We start from the raw sequence: 15,514 nt of genomic DNA, 5'->3' as shown, positions 1-15,514 counted from the left end.
CTGATAAAACTTAATTTTAGTAAACGGCATTAAGGTCAAGCAAGAGTAAATCCAACATCGGAAAATCATTTTTGTAAATATCTTTGTGTGTTTTTAAATTTATCTTAGTTTGTTGATTTTAGGGGGAGTAATTCCAAAAATCGGAAAATACAAAAACATCGAAAAATTTCAAAAACACAAAAACAATAGAAAAACAAAAATGAGTTTCCTGGCGAGCAAAAGAGAAAATGATAGTACATCAGTGGTCTATCCAAACCTCTTTAAACCTTAAATGAAAAACGATAAGCAGCTCTATATAAGATGTATCGGTAGGCTCACAATCATTTTAAAGTGTGCAGGGTGATATAAATCTTAATCGACTGAAGACCAGGTGGGAACCATTCATTGGCATATGGTCTTAGTACCGAAATTTCGTTTGATAGATTGCCGAGTTTCTGAGATTTTCGGTCTTTATGCTGCTTATCATCTGGGTATCATGGTTGTATCTTTTACCGAAAAATAACGGGGACGCAAGTCTAGATCTTCCATGATACTATACATACGTGTACATATTGCATACTGCATTCGACCTCAATAAGTGATAAACAATCACATGTCCAAATCAAATAAGTGATAAAATATCACATTTTTCCGGGAGTCAAGTTCGTCTCTCTGCTGTACGGAAGTACTGACCTGTTCACGGACTTGCTCCTGTGCCCTCATGCATATGAAAATCAAGTTCCTCATTAATAAGTGATTATATCACAAAGGGCTTGTTTTCAATCAAAATAAGTGAGAATCTCACATCATATACGGTCAAACAGATGATAATCGGTATACTCCCCGGTAAGATGAACCCTCGTGCATACCTTGATACGGGAATGTGTCGTGTTGTGGATGAACACCGGTCGGCAAGTATAAATCATACATTAACGTATCTCCTAAACATGATTACATCTGATAAGTTGAGCTTAAGTGGACAACAATACCGATAATTGTTATAGGATGCTTATCTTAATGTTAACTAACTGAACAACAAGAGTGTTTTGGCATGACCGTACACTGATATGATTCTCTTACCCTCGAAACTCGCAAAAAGAATGTCTGTATATATTTATTTACTGCTTAACTTTTATTGTTTTTCTTTTAAACAGTTTCGTCGTTTGGTGCATATCAGCACGACATTAGCGGTGATGTCGTTTGATAACACACAAAGGATATTAAAATTGTTGTCTTTTAATTTCAAAAACACACCTAAAATCTGTGTTTTAATATAAACTTTATAAAAGCCAAAAAGATTTTATTTCTGCTTTATTTTCGATCGTACGATGTTGGAGCTCAAGTCTTCGTTACCTGAAACCTGAACGAAAACCGAATTGACTAAATCTTCATAAACGGTCAAATTTTGCAAGTTTTGAAAGTTAAATCTAAAATTGACAAATTTATTAAACTTTCAAACTGTCGGACGGTGTTTGATTATGACATGGTCATTCGTGTGTCATTTGTTTATACTATATTCCAAGCAGTTGTTCTCATTACGCGTTTAGATTTCTTGAATGTGCAGATTCTAAAGGCTGGGAGAACATAGTCGATGACAAGCTCTGGAATGAAGACACGACGAGAAGGCGCTCAAGTGATGAAAATGATCGAGTTGCCGTTGGCCATCATCAACACCACAAGGATCTCACTTCATAAAGATCAAGTTATTCACGAGCATAACTCAAGGGGGAGCTTATGTTAAGGGGGAGTTTGTCAACACACTTCCTACATGATACGGGTAGTTTGTTGATACACTCTCTGCTTTCAAGACGTGAAGACTTTGAAGATCCTCCGACATTGAAGACTTGAAAGGACATCAGAGTTTTGACAACTCGAAGACCAAAGACCGTCGAAGTTCAAGACGAGTCTACAACTATAGAAGATAAAGACAAAGCTACAGCCAAGGGGGAGTTTGTTGGTGCACTTGTGTCTGTACTTTGTCTGTATTCGGTCTGTATGTAAACGATGTCCTTGGTAGTCTGTAAGTTGACCAAGTCAACCATCCTCCGGATTGACTTGGCCGACAGTTAACATATGTTTGATATGTTTGTCTGCATCGAAGGATAGCCTCGAAGGATATTGTTGATCCTTCGAGGTGCTCGAAAGATATGCTTCGAATATTAGACCTCGAAGGATCATCCTTCGAGGTCAATGCTCATCTTTCGAACATGTTGTGATCGATAGATGATCCTTCGGACCATCTATCGGATCCTTCGAGCAGACCTGCTGTGTTTGGGTATATATACCCATGCAATGTGTTGAGTTCAGTAGACACACAGACAGAAAGATACCGAGAGATAGATAGTCTTCTTGAGAGCATTCTGTCCGGAACTCACACACACACTTTGAGAGTTTATAGAACATTTCTGTAAACATTGAGCTTGTAACCGAACCCTCATTGCATTAATACAAGTTGTGTTAATCGGTGAACTTGTGTGTTTGTTTCTCTACTTGCTACTAACTCGGTTTGCTTGCTAGCTTGGATTCCGCACTCGCTAGTAGGTTTGTATAACAAGGTTTAGGTTCGTCATCCACCGGAAAGGGACCTACAGTATATATACCCATACACAGCAGGTCTTGGTCGAAGGATCCGATAGATGGTCCGAAGGATCATCTATCGATGACAACATGTTCGAAAGATCAGCAATGACCTCGAAGGATGATCCTTCGAGGTCCAACAATTCGAAGCATATCTTTCGATTACCTCGAAGGATCGACAGTATCCTTCGAGGCTATCCTTCGATTCAGACTAGCATATTACAAACAGATTGACCAAGTCAAACTAGGAGGATAGTTGACTTGGTCAACTTACAGACTAACTTTGGACATCGTTTATATACAGACCGAATACAGACAAAGTACAGACACAAGTGCACCAACAAACTCCCCCTTGGCTGTAGCTTTGTCTTTATCTTCTATAGTTGTAAACTCGTCTCGAACTTCGACGGTCTTTGGTCTTCGAGTTCCCAAAACTCTGATGTCCTTACAAGTCTTCAATGTCGGAGGATCTTCAAAGTCTTCACGTCTTGAAAGCAGAGAGTGTATCAACAAACTACCCGTATCATGTAGGAAGTGTGTTGACAAACTCCCCCTTAACATAAGCTCCCCCTTGAGTTATGCTCGTGAATGGACTTTATCTTTATGAAGTGAGATCCTTGTGGTGTTGATGATGGTCAGCGGCTACTCGATCATCTTCATCTTTTGAGCGCCTTCTCGTCGTGTCTTCATTCCAAAGCTTGTCATCGACCATGTTCTCCTAGCCTTTAGAATCTGCACATGCAAGAAATCTAAACGCGTAATGAGAACAACTGCTTGGAATATAGTATAAACAAATGACACACGAATGACCATGTCACAATCAAACACCGTCCGACAGTTTGAAAGTTTAATAAATTTGTCAATTTTAGCCTTTTACTTTCAAAACTTGCAAATTTTGACCGTTTATGAAGATTTTAGTCAATTCGGTTTTCGTTCAGGTTTCAGGTAACGAAGACTCGAGTTCCAACATCGTACGATCGAAAATAAAGTAGAAAGAAAATCTTTTTGGCTTTTATAAAGTTTATATTAAAACACACCTAAAATCTTTTTGGTATTTTTGAAATTAAAAGACAACAATTTAAAATCCTTTGAGTGTTATCAAACGACATCACCGCTAATGTCGTGCTGATATGCACCAAACGACGAAACTGTTTAAAAAGAAAAACAATAAAAGTTAAGCAGTAAATAAATAAATATATACAAACATTCTTTTTGCGAGTTTCGAGGGTAAGAGAATCATATCAGTGTACGGTCATGCCAAAACACTCTTGTTGTTCAGTTAGTTAACATTAAGATAAGCATCCTATAACAATTATCGGTATTGTTGTCCACTTAAGCTCAACTTATCAGATGTAATCATGGCGAGAGGATACGTTAAGGTATGATTTATACTTACCGACCGGTGTTCATCCACATCACGACACATTCCCGTATCAAGGTATGCACGAGAGTTCATCTTACCGGTGAGTATACTGATTATCATCTGTTTGACCGTATAAATTGTGAGATACTCACTTATTATGATTTGAAAACAAGCCCTATGTGATATAATCACTTATTGATGAGGAACTTGATTTTCGTATGCATGAGGGCACAGGTGCAAGTCCGTGAACAGGTCAGTACTTCCGTACAGCAGAGAGACGAACTTGACACCCGGATAAATGTGATATTTTATCACTTATTTGTTTTGGACATGTGATTGTTTATCACTTATTGAGGTCGAATGCAGTATGTAATATGTACACGTATGTATAGTATCATGGAAGATCTAGACTTGCGTCCCCGTTATTTTTTGGTAAAAGATACAACCATGATACCCAGATGATAAGCAGCATAAAGACCGAATATCTCAGAACCTCGGCAATCTATCAAACGAAATTTCGGTACTAAGACCATATGCCAATGAACGGTTCCCACCTGGTCTTCAGTCGATTAAGATTTATATCACCCTGCACACTTTAAAATGATTGTGAGCCTACCGATACATCTTATATAGAGCTGCTTATCGTTTTGCATTTAAGGTTTAAAGAGGTTTGGATAGACCACTGATGTACTATCATTTTCTCTTTTGCTCGCCAGGAAACTCATTTTTGATTTTCTATTGTTTTTGTGTTTTTGAAATTTTTCGATGTTTTTGGATTTTCTGATTTTTGGATTTACTCCCCCTAAAATCAATAAACTAAGATAAATTTAAAAGACACAAAGATATTTACAAAAATGATTTTCCGATGTTGGTTTTACTCTTGCTTGACCTTAATGCCGTTTACCAATAATAAAAAATCAAATCTTGATTTGTCAAATGCTTTGGTAAATAAGTCGGCACGTTGGTCATCGGTGTGGACCTTAACAACATCGATTAGCCTTTTCTCAAAGCAATCACGTATGAAGTGATATTTGATTTCGATGTGTTTGGTCTTTGAATGCTGCACAGGATTTTTAGTGATATCTAAAGCAGCAGAATTATCAACGTATATAGGAGTAGTTAGGAATTCAAAACCGTAGTCCCGCAATTGTTGTTGGATCCAAAGAACTTGTGAACAACAACTTGAGGCAGCAATGTATTCAGCTTCGCATGTTGATGTAGCTACACACGTCTGCTTCTTGCACTGCCATGTTACTAGGCGATTTCCTAAAAACTGGCATCCAGCTGTTGTGGATTTACCGTCGATTTTACATCCGCCAAAATCAGAATCACTGAATGCGACCAAGTCAAAGTTATTATCCCTAGGATACCACAGACCGGTGTCGGGGTAAGCCTTCAAATAACGAAAAATCCTTTTGACAGCTGCAAGATGTGAGGCCTTCGGGTTAACTTGATATCTGGCAAGAAGGCACGTTGGGTACATTATATCTGGCCTTGATGCTGTGAGGTACATAAGGGATCCGATCATCGTGCGATAGTATGAAGGGCTAACAGGTTCACCCTTCAAGTCAGGAGTTATTCCGTGATTAGTTGGCAATGGGGTACCAATGGGCGTTGCATCGGACATCTGGAACCGGCTCAAGATGTCACCAACATATTTAGTCTGATGGATGAATATCCCAGACTCCGTTTGTTGCACTTGTAGGCCCAAAAAGAAATTCATTTCCCCCATAGCACTCATCTCGAATTTATCCTGCATAATGCGCTCGAAATTCCTACACAAAACATCATTAGTAGAACCAAAAATAATATCATCAACATATACCTATACCAGAAGAAGATCTCCATCTTGTTCTTTGATGAAGAGAGTACAATCGATAAGACCTCTTCGAAAACCGTTCTCCAGCAGATATGTAGATAAGGTTGCATACCAAGCTCGTGGCGCTTGATGAAGACCATAGAGAGCTTTGTTGAGCAACCAAACCCGATCGGGATGAACAGGATCTTCAAAACCTGGAGGCTGTTCGACATATACCTCTTCTTCAACCACACCATGTAGAAATGCACTTTTGACGTCCATCTGGTAAACCTTGAATCCTTTGAATGAGGCATAAGCCAGAAAGATCCGAATAGCTTCCAGACGTGCAACAGGTGCATAGACTTCGTTGTAGTCGATCCCCTCAATCTGACGAAAACCTTGAACGACTAAACGAGCTTTGTTTCGAATAACCACTCCACGGTCGTCTTTCTTGCATTTGAAGACCCATCGAGTGCCAATCTTCTTGTAGTTCTCAGGCTTTTCAACAAGCTTCCAAACACCAAGCTTGTGAAATTGCTGTAATTCTTCCTGCATGGCTTCAACCCAAGCACTATCTTTCAATGCTTCTTTCCACGACTTTGGTTCTTCTTGTGACACGTAACACGCGAAGGACCAGTCATTTTGTTGACCAGATTCTCTTATGGCTGAATACAAACCAGCATTACGGTTGTTTCTCAGCTGATTACGCGTCTGCACACCGCGATGGACATCTCCTATTATATTCTGCTGGGGATGGGTATCGTGAATCCTCATTTCAGGATTATCTGGCACACGAGCATTGATACCCAAATTGGTAAGATTAAGATCAACAACCAACTCCACACCAGGAATGTGGTTAGAGGTGGATGCATTCCCTTCAGCAGTGTCTACATTCTGCGTATGAGGTGTATCTACAGAAGCACCTTGAACAGGAGCAGCTGGAGCTGAAGATCCTTCAGCTGCATCATGATATTCATCATCTTCAGAAGAGTCATTATAATCAGCAGCATCTTCATAAACCTCATTTTGAACCATATTGTTGACTGACGAAGAAGCTTGAGGGTCAACAACAATAGGTCTAACCAATGGCGAGACAGCAGCGTTGTCACTTTCCAACAACATTCGAGCCGCTGCTGATTCTTCGTCAAAGGTTGGCAGATTGAAGGAGTCAAATAGCCCATCATAATCGAGCATCCACGGATCACCCGGAGCCCTAACAGGACTCGTGTACCTTTGAACCCTAACTTCGCTCCATAGCTCAATCTTTTTGGTAGCTAGATTCCAAACACGAAAATTCGGGGTAGCATATCCAAGGAAGAAACCCTCGATAGCTCTTGCACCAAACTTTCCATCCGGCTCAATCATAGTACATGGAGCACCAAACGGTTCAAGGTAAGAAAGATCCGGTTTCCTTTTCTGAAGGAGTTCGAAGCAAGTCTTGCCATGTCTCTTTACTGTAAGAACTCTGTTTAACGTGTAGCAAGCAGCCGATACAGCCTCTCCCCAGAATTGGATAGGGAGTTCCGACTCTACTAACATTGTTCTTGCAGTTTCTATAATCGTCCGATTCTTCCTCTCAGCGACACCATTTTGTTGTGGAGTATAACGAGAACTGTACTCATGAAGAATGCCTTTAGAAGTACAAAACTCATCCATAACTTGATTCTTGAATTCAGTTCCATTGTCGCTTCGGATCCTTTTCACTTTCAACGTATAGAGATTCTCCAACATTGTAAGAAGATGCTTGAGGATGCCAGGAGTTTCACTCTTGTGTGCCATAAAGGATACCCAAGAAAATCTAGAGTAGTCATCAGTAACTACTAAACAATAGGCATCACCAAACGTTGTCTTGTGCTTCATAGGTCCAAAAAGGTCCATATGAAGACGTTCGAGAGGCATGCTGACAGTGTTGATTTTCTTCAAAGGGTGAGACTTCTTTGTTTGCTTCCCCTTTTGGCACGAGACACAGATATCTTGCAAATGAAAACTTCTTACAGGCACACCATTCACAAGATTGTTTTTCACCAAATGGTTCATTTTTCTCAAGTGAATGTGTCCCATTCTTCTGTGCCAAGATATAGACTCCTTTTCTGTGGCTTTTGAGACAAAGCAAGTAACTTGTGCAGATGTTGTAATCGCTTGGCTCATGTCGAGAATATAAAGATCATTAACTCTCGGAGCCGATAAGAGAATTCATTCTTGTGGAATTTTGAATCCAGGCTTCAGCACATAACAGCCAGCGTCATCAAAAATCACTGAGAACTTTTTATCGCAGATTTGCGACACACTGAGAAGATTGTGATCAATTTGCTTCACATAATTGATCTTATCAAAGCACACGATACCATTGGAGATACTTCCTTCTCCAGTGATGTACCCACCTTTATCACCCGCAAAAGCAACATACCCTCCTCTAGTATTTCTCACGTCATACAGGAGCCGTAAGTCGCCAGTCATGTGCCTGGATGCTCCACTATCAACAATCCAATGACTATTAATAGTTCCTCCTAGAACATCCTGCACATGTCATTCGAACACATTAGTTGAGGATGGGGACCCAAGCCTTAGTGGTCTTGGGTCGTCCCTGAGCATCTCGAATAATGAGCTCGATTTGCTGATGGTTTTCAAACACATTTACTCCCCCTGAACTACCACCCCTTTTAGGTCTCCTAGCTTGTTTTTGTTTACCAGATTGTGTATTATGTACAGTTTCTGATTTTAAAGGTTGTGACAAACTAGGTTTCCTTTTAACTGTTTTGACTTCAGATTTCAAAGCCTTTTCAACTATTTTAATGTTATGACGTCGTTGTTTTGTTTCTTGTTCCTTAACAGTTCTTTTATCATGTTTTGGAGGAACAGGACGACGTTGTGGGTGAGACTGTTCAGATGGGGCTCGCTCAACGAAATTTGGTTTGGGCAAGTTTGTGCAGTCTTTAATGATGTGCCCAACCTTCCCACATTTGAAACAAGTTCTCCTTTCAACAAACTTAGGAGAGCTTGATCGACTGACAGATGTTGAACCTGTAGAACCTGAGGTACTTGCTCGTTCATCACACCCATTTGTATGTTGGGTGTAATTGTTATCACTGTTACGTTTCAAAATTTTGACTTGTTGCACAAAATCATTGTTTGATTTGTTTTCAAAAGTCTCAATTTTATCAGTACCTTTTGATGCTACAAATTTAACATCTTTGTCTTTCTTCTTGTAACGAGCTCCTTTTGATTCAACCTTAGCCTTTGGCTTTGGAGCTCGTTGTTGTTGTTTACCCTTAGAAGCAGTTGGTTGTTGAGTGGTTGGAGATTTTTGATTACCAAACTGTTTTCTGATCTCAGCTTTAGGAATTGGATCACATTGTGTTACAACAATTCCCGGAAGTGTTTTTCCCAAAAACTTGTTTGTGTTGTCTTCAAAGACTTTGTCAATCAAAGATTTATTTACATTTTTAATTGGGAAAATGTCATCTGAGTAGATTTTATTATCTCCAACCAAAGTATACAACACATTACTGCTTTTAACAGTAGACACACATGTCTTATCAACTTTGACAGGATCAATCACTTGCTCCTTAACAGATGGAACATCAGGAGTATCAGGATCACAAAGGATGTGATTCTCTCGTGGAATGACTACTCCTTTCATCTTGCTAAGTGATCTATCCTGATCACCTACATCCAACTCCGGTTCATCATCCGATGACTCACAGTCCTCGATGATTGGAGGACTTTGTTTCATGGATGTTGAAGCTTCCTGTTGCTTTGTGGATGTATTTTCAGAATTTTCCGGTTTGAACCCTAGGCCAGTAGAAAATTCCTCAAAGTTCAAAGGCACACTAGGTTCATACCAAGGCATTTCTTCTTCATCAGGCATCTTGGTATAGTTGCTCATCAAAGGAGGTGGACATGCCTTATACCCAACTCCTTTCACGTTCCCTTTCAGTTGTTGAACGTCAATTATGTGATCAAGCACAAATTGGGAGTTAGAATAACTATCCAATTTCTGTTTGATCGCATCATGCTCGCATTGGGCAATGGCTAATTGCTTCTTAGTTTCTTCCACAAGGTTAATGTATTCGTTTATACTTACTTGTTTGTGGTAAACTACTTTGTTAACCTCGGACACATTTTTCTTTAATGTTTCTATTACAGATTTAAATTCTTTTTCATTCCGGGTTAAAGCCATGTTTGCCTCTTGGCATTTTGACAATTCAATAACCAAATTCTGATTATGACTATGAAGCTTTTCTGATTCAAGCCTCATATCATCACATGATTTACACATACTAGGAGCAGGAGGTTCAGAACTTACCTGACTAGAAGAGGCTGACCCGTTCGCCATAAAGGCAGTTTGAAAAGAAAAAGCTCCATCTTCAGAAAATAGCTTCTCCATTTCCTTTGATGCAATAGCAGCCTTCCCAATCAGAATTGATTTCTGACATATAAGCTCATCAGCTTCATTCAGTAGATCCTGAACATCATCATCTCCTTCTTCATTCATATCAGGCTCTGAGTGATTATCCCCAGAAACAGAGCCTTCTTCATCAGAACTTCCAAAATAACCAGAACTGTCATCACTTCCAGAAGATTCTTCTTTATGAGCCTGCTCGATGACCTTAGCATACAAAGCTGTTCTACTTCCTTGATCACCTTCACCAAACTGGACTGACCAGTCGCATCCCTCATCAGCTTGAACAGTCAAAGCCCGATTGTGATTGGTAGTTCCAGGCTGTCCCTGATTGTTATTCACTGCCACCATCCTCCGTTCACGGTTTTCTTGTTGGGCATTCACATTCGTCTGGTTTCTGAAAGGGTTGTGATTGCCGTGTTTTGTTGGTCGAGTGCACTCACGTTTAAAGTGCCCTTTCTCGCCACAATTAAAGCACGTGACGGCATTAATATCAAACCCATACTTCGTGTTTTTCTTTCCTTCCAACGAAGTTCTTCCAGTTCGAGCCATAAAATCTTTTGCCCTTCTAACCGCACTAGCAAAAGCCCATTTAATATCCATCAACTCCATTTCTTCCTTGTCGATCTGATCATAATCTTCATTGGTCATGTTGATGTTTCCAAGCTGACCTGCTACCAAACCACAGTAAGCACTGACCATGGTGTTGATAATTTCCATATGTTCCTTAGCAACTTCAATGCTAAGGTGTGAAAGATTTGAGTTGTCGACTCGGATCGTGTGATGATTTTGGGGTTGAGGTTGAGGATTGCTTGTATAGTGAGCTTGCTGTTGTTGTTGTTGAGGTTGTGGTTGTGGCTGTGTTGGAACAGGAATGTAAGACCTCGGATCGAATTGAGGTTGTGGTGGAGCAGCTGTTGACTGAGGAAACGGAAAGGAACTTGAACTTGTATTGGACACAAATGCAGTCTGCAGCTTAGGTTGCTGTTGCTGAGCTGCAGCGGATCTTGCCAAAGCATCGAATCCTGGAAGATACATTTCTGTATTCTGAGGAGCTGGAGCACGCCTAACTTTCCTAATTTCTTCATCATTTTTATGTTCCAGCTTCTGAATGAACTCATAGATGTTAATCGTTTCTAGAGCTTTAGTATGCTTCAACAGCTCAATAAACGAACTCCATTTTGGGGGTAGGGCGTCAGCAAACCTATTCACCATGTCTTGTTGAGTAGCTGCCACCCCATAAGCACACATTTCGCTTAGCAAATGATGAAAACGAGTTATCATATCATTTAGAGTTTCATTTTCCAAAAACTGAAACGACTCAAACTCTTTCTTCAACAAATCATGCCGAGATTTTCGAGCAGCTGCATTGCCTTCTCCTCTAGCAACTAAGGCATCCCACAATGCTTTCGTGGTCTTGCAATATGAAAACTGATGGTAGATGTCTTTGTTGAGTGCTTGAGTAAGTGTGGCAAAGGCCTTTTTCTCCAATTCATAAGCCTTCTTGTCATTTTCAAGCATGTTGGCGTAACCTTCTGTAGTGGATGCTCTACTTTCAAGACTTTCATTGAATGCATTGACAAAACACATCCAAAGGTCGGTGCTTTGTCCTTGAACATATGTGTGAAAGCGGCTTTTCCATGACGGAAAGTCGTTCATGTGGTTCAGCTTTGGTGGACGATTGTTACTGCCTGTTTCACTCTCACTAATCAGAAGATTCTGAAGACTTTGACTTTGATTGGATACCAAAGCCCATTGACATGAACTTATTGACTGTTGTTGTTTAGGTATGGCACTCGTCATATATTCAGCCATCGACATCTGTTTCAGATCTGGTTGTGGATCCGTACTCCAATCCCAAGGGCTAGTACAACTCATTTTGATCAAATATAAATACCAAACCTACACACCACAAACTGTTAAGTGCAAAAACAGATATGAATCGAAAGATACAACCTGTTCGAAAGAACAATACTTGTTCGAATGATCAACAAGGTTCGAAAGATCCTTGTTGAGTTTCGAACAAAGACTTCGAAGGATTGACTTCGAAAGATTGTCTATACGAAGGATCCTTATCTTTCGAAAGATGATTTCGAAAGATTCTCCTTATGTTTCGAACACAGGTCTCGAAAGATGATACTTGTTCGAAGAATCAACAGTGTTCGAAGGATCACTGTTGATGGCTCGAACAATAACCTCGAAAGATAACCTTGAAAGATTCACCCAACACGAAGGATCCTTATCTTTCGTAATGAACAGTAACTCGAAGGATGTATCTATCGAAAAGATTCCTTGACTCGAAGGATAACACACTGACTTCGAAAGATGTTCGAAGGATGGTTATCTTTCGAATCTTCTTGATCGAAGGATGATCCTTCGAGCTCGAAAGTTATCTTTCGACGGCTGACACACTGACAAAAGTACCGATGGGTTGGTGAGAAAAGTGACAGGTTGGTGTACCAACTTTCGGCAGAAAGGATATGGTCTGCCAACAACTTTTCACCAAACTTTTTGACTTTCAAAAAGTTTACTAAAAGTAGGCAACCTTATCCTCAACCAGTTCACCGGAATGATAATCGGAATATGACCGGAAAAATCAAACTCACTTAAAAACAAGTTTTCAAGTTACCCAACCCAACCTTGAACACTCCCGAAGGTTTAGAAACCGTTTTTCAGTTTAAACAAGCAAGAAAACCACCAAAAACGGGTGCTAAACCAAGTGTTCAAACACACCAAGAACTTGAACAAAACCCGGTTTTAAACAAGGTAAAGAGCCAAGCTCTGATACCACTTGAAGGTCCCTTTTCGCGGAGGATTACGAACCTAAACCTTGTTATACTAACCCACTAGCAAGTGCGGAATCCAAGCTAGTAGGCAAACCGAGATGAAGCAAGTAAAGAAACAAACACACAAGAGTTCACCGATTAACACCACTGTATTAATACGTATGAAGGTTCCGGTTACAAGCACAATGTTTACAAATCTAACTTGCAAACTCTCACTATGTGTGTGTGTGTTTCGGACAGAATGCTCTCAGCTCTATCTTTCTGTCTCTGTGGGAGTGTCTAACTGAAATACAACACACTGCATGGGTATATATACCCATACACAGCAGGTCTTGGTCGAAGGATCCGATAGATGGTCCGAAGGATCATCTATCGATGACAACATGTTCGAAAAATCAGCAATGACCTCGAAGGATGATCCTTCGAGGTCCAACAATTCGAAGCATATCTTTCGATTACCTCGAAGGATCGACAGTATCCTTCGAGGCTATCCTTCGATTCAGACTAGCATATTACAAACAGATTGACCAAGTCAAACTAGGAGGATAGTTGACTTGGTCAACTTACAGACTAACTTTGGACATCGTTTATATACAGACCGAATACAGACAAAGTACAGACACAAGTGCACCAACACAAAGAGAATCTAAAACATTAAATATTATGAATATTATCATGGAAAAAAAAGATAAAATAGTATGGGGAATTGGCCTGCAATAACCTTATTGGCCATTAATAATCCCACCTCAGAATATTCCCCCCACCAGTCCCACATTTCACATATTTTTCCTACAATGGTCCCCCGTTAAAAAAAGCTTAACGGAGTTAAGTTTTTTTCCAAATTACAAACAGATTTTTTCGGGCTTTTAATCAGAACGATGATACAGGTCCATTGATGTAAAACTTACTTCGAAATGGTGCTCCAAGTGACTTGATTTTGGTTAATTGGAAATTTAAACACCCGAATTGAAGCGCCGTTTTTATCGTTTGGAGCACCGTTTCGAGCCAAATTTTACATCAACGGACTCGTATCGTCGTTCTAATCAAAAGCCCTAAAAATCTGTTTGTAATTTGGAAAAAAGCTTAACTCCGTTAAGCTTTTTTAACGGGGGACCATTGTAGGAAAAATAGGTGAAAGGTGGGACTAGTGGGGGGAATATTCTGAGATGGGATTATTAATGGCCAATAAGGTCTAGGTGGGATTATTACAGGCCAATTTCCCGATAAAATATACATAACAAATCTTAGTTTTAGTGACTTGTGAATATTAACAAAAAGATACTAACAGTGATGCTATAAGTCTGGATTAAGTGAGCTATAAATTTTTTATGACATGGAATACGTGATGCCTTCTCATGTGTGATATTTTAGTTTAACAATTGGTTGTATATTAAGTAGCGTATCCAAGTAAGTAGCAGCTCAACAAATAATGATAAATATAAGTGGAAATATGGGTTGGGTCGGGCCAGCCCATGTTGGAATGATGGTCGTTACATGGTAGAGTTAAGGTAGGCGTAAAGACAAAGCCCGTCAGCATAGTGATGTGTGTCGCTGGCAGCACATGAAGATCAACTATTATTTCATCTTTATTGGCTTCAGCATTGCAAAGAATGTAGGTCCGGATCTCGGGATAGAATCCGTGATTCTCGTGTTCATGTTCAAAGACGGAAGAGATAAGAGAGGATAAACATAACAAACTTTGTATTAATCCGGTAGTAAACATTACAAGTCGGCCCGATTACATGATAACCGAACTAATACCAAAGAAGTATACATCCGGGGAGAAACCAAGTGGTGATTTCTCCCGGTGAGGTCTCAAACCTCCACTCACTCTCTTGCACACACTTGTGCTCTCACTCTTGTGTTGCAAATGACAAGGTGTTGGTATTTATACCAAACACAGGTTGCACGGTCGAAGGATTAAACTGACTGGTCGATAGATCATCTGTCGGCCATCCAGCTTTCGAAAGATACACACATACCTCGAAGGATGCCATATCCTTCGAGGTCCATCTTCAACCTTCGATGGATATCTTTCGAGCTCATCGAAGGATACACAATCCTTCGATGCCTTATCCTTCGACACCAACATTAAACAACCATAAACTGTCTAGCAAACTCACACGGTCAACCGAATAACCCTCTCGTTTGACCACTTCAAACGAGCGGGTCTATACACGTTCGATAGACCGTTTCACTAACTATTACAAATTCAGCGTAAAATAATAACTAATCTATTCGACAAGCATCGGACACAAAATCTGCATCAACAAATTCCCCCTTGTCCGTTGCTGTCGAATGCTGAAAATGCAACTGCAATCATCGATCTTCAGTCAAGTAATCATCTTCTCTGTGTAAACAAATTCCCCCTTGACCGATGATCCAGGTAAGTAGTATCTTGATGCTCATTGTATAAAACTTCCCCCTCGGTATATGTTCTTCCATCGCATCTTTGTTTGAATATTTCCCTTTTTGCTTGTTGGGTTATCTTTCACATATTTCTCAATTAAACCTTTTCGCTTTGTTTCATCCGAGATTTAGGTTTACAAAATCTTGTTTGATTGTTACAAATTCGATTTAACTTCTTTTTGACTTCACGGGTATTTTAT

Source organism: Helianthus annuus, chromosome 16 (genome assembly GCF_002127325.2).
Source record: "Helianthus annuus cultivar XRQ/B chromosome 16, HanXRQr2.0-SUNRISE, whole genome shotgun sequence".
Classification (NCBI taxonomy): domain Eukaryota; kingdom Viridiplantae; phylum Streptophyta; class Magnoliopsida; order Asterales; family Asteraceae; genus Helianthus; species Helianthus annuus.
The sequence above is the reverse complement of the archived record's forward strand: the minus strand, read 5'-3'. Positions refer to the sequence as shown.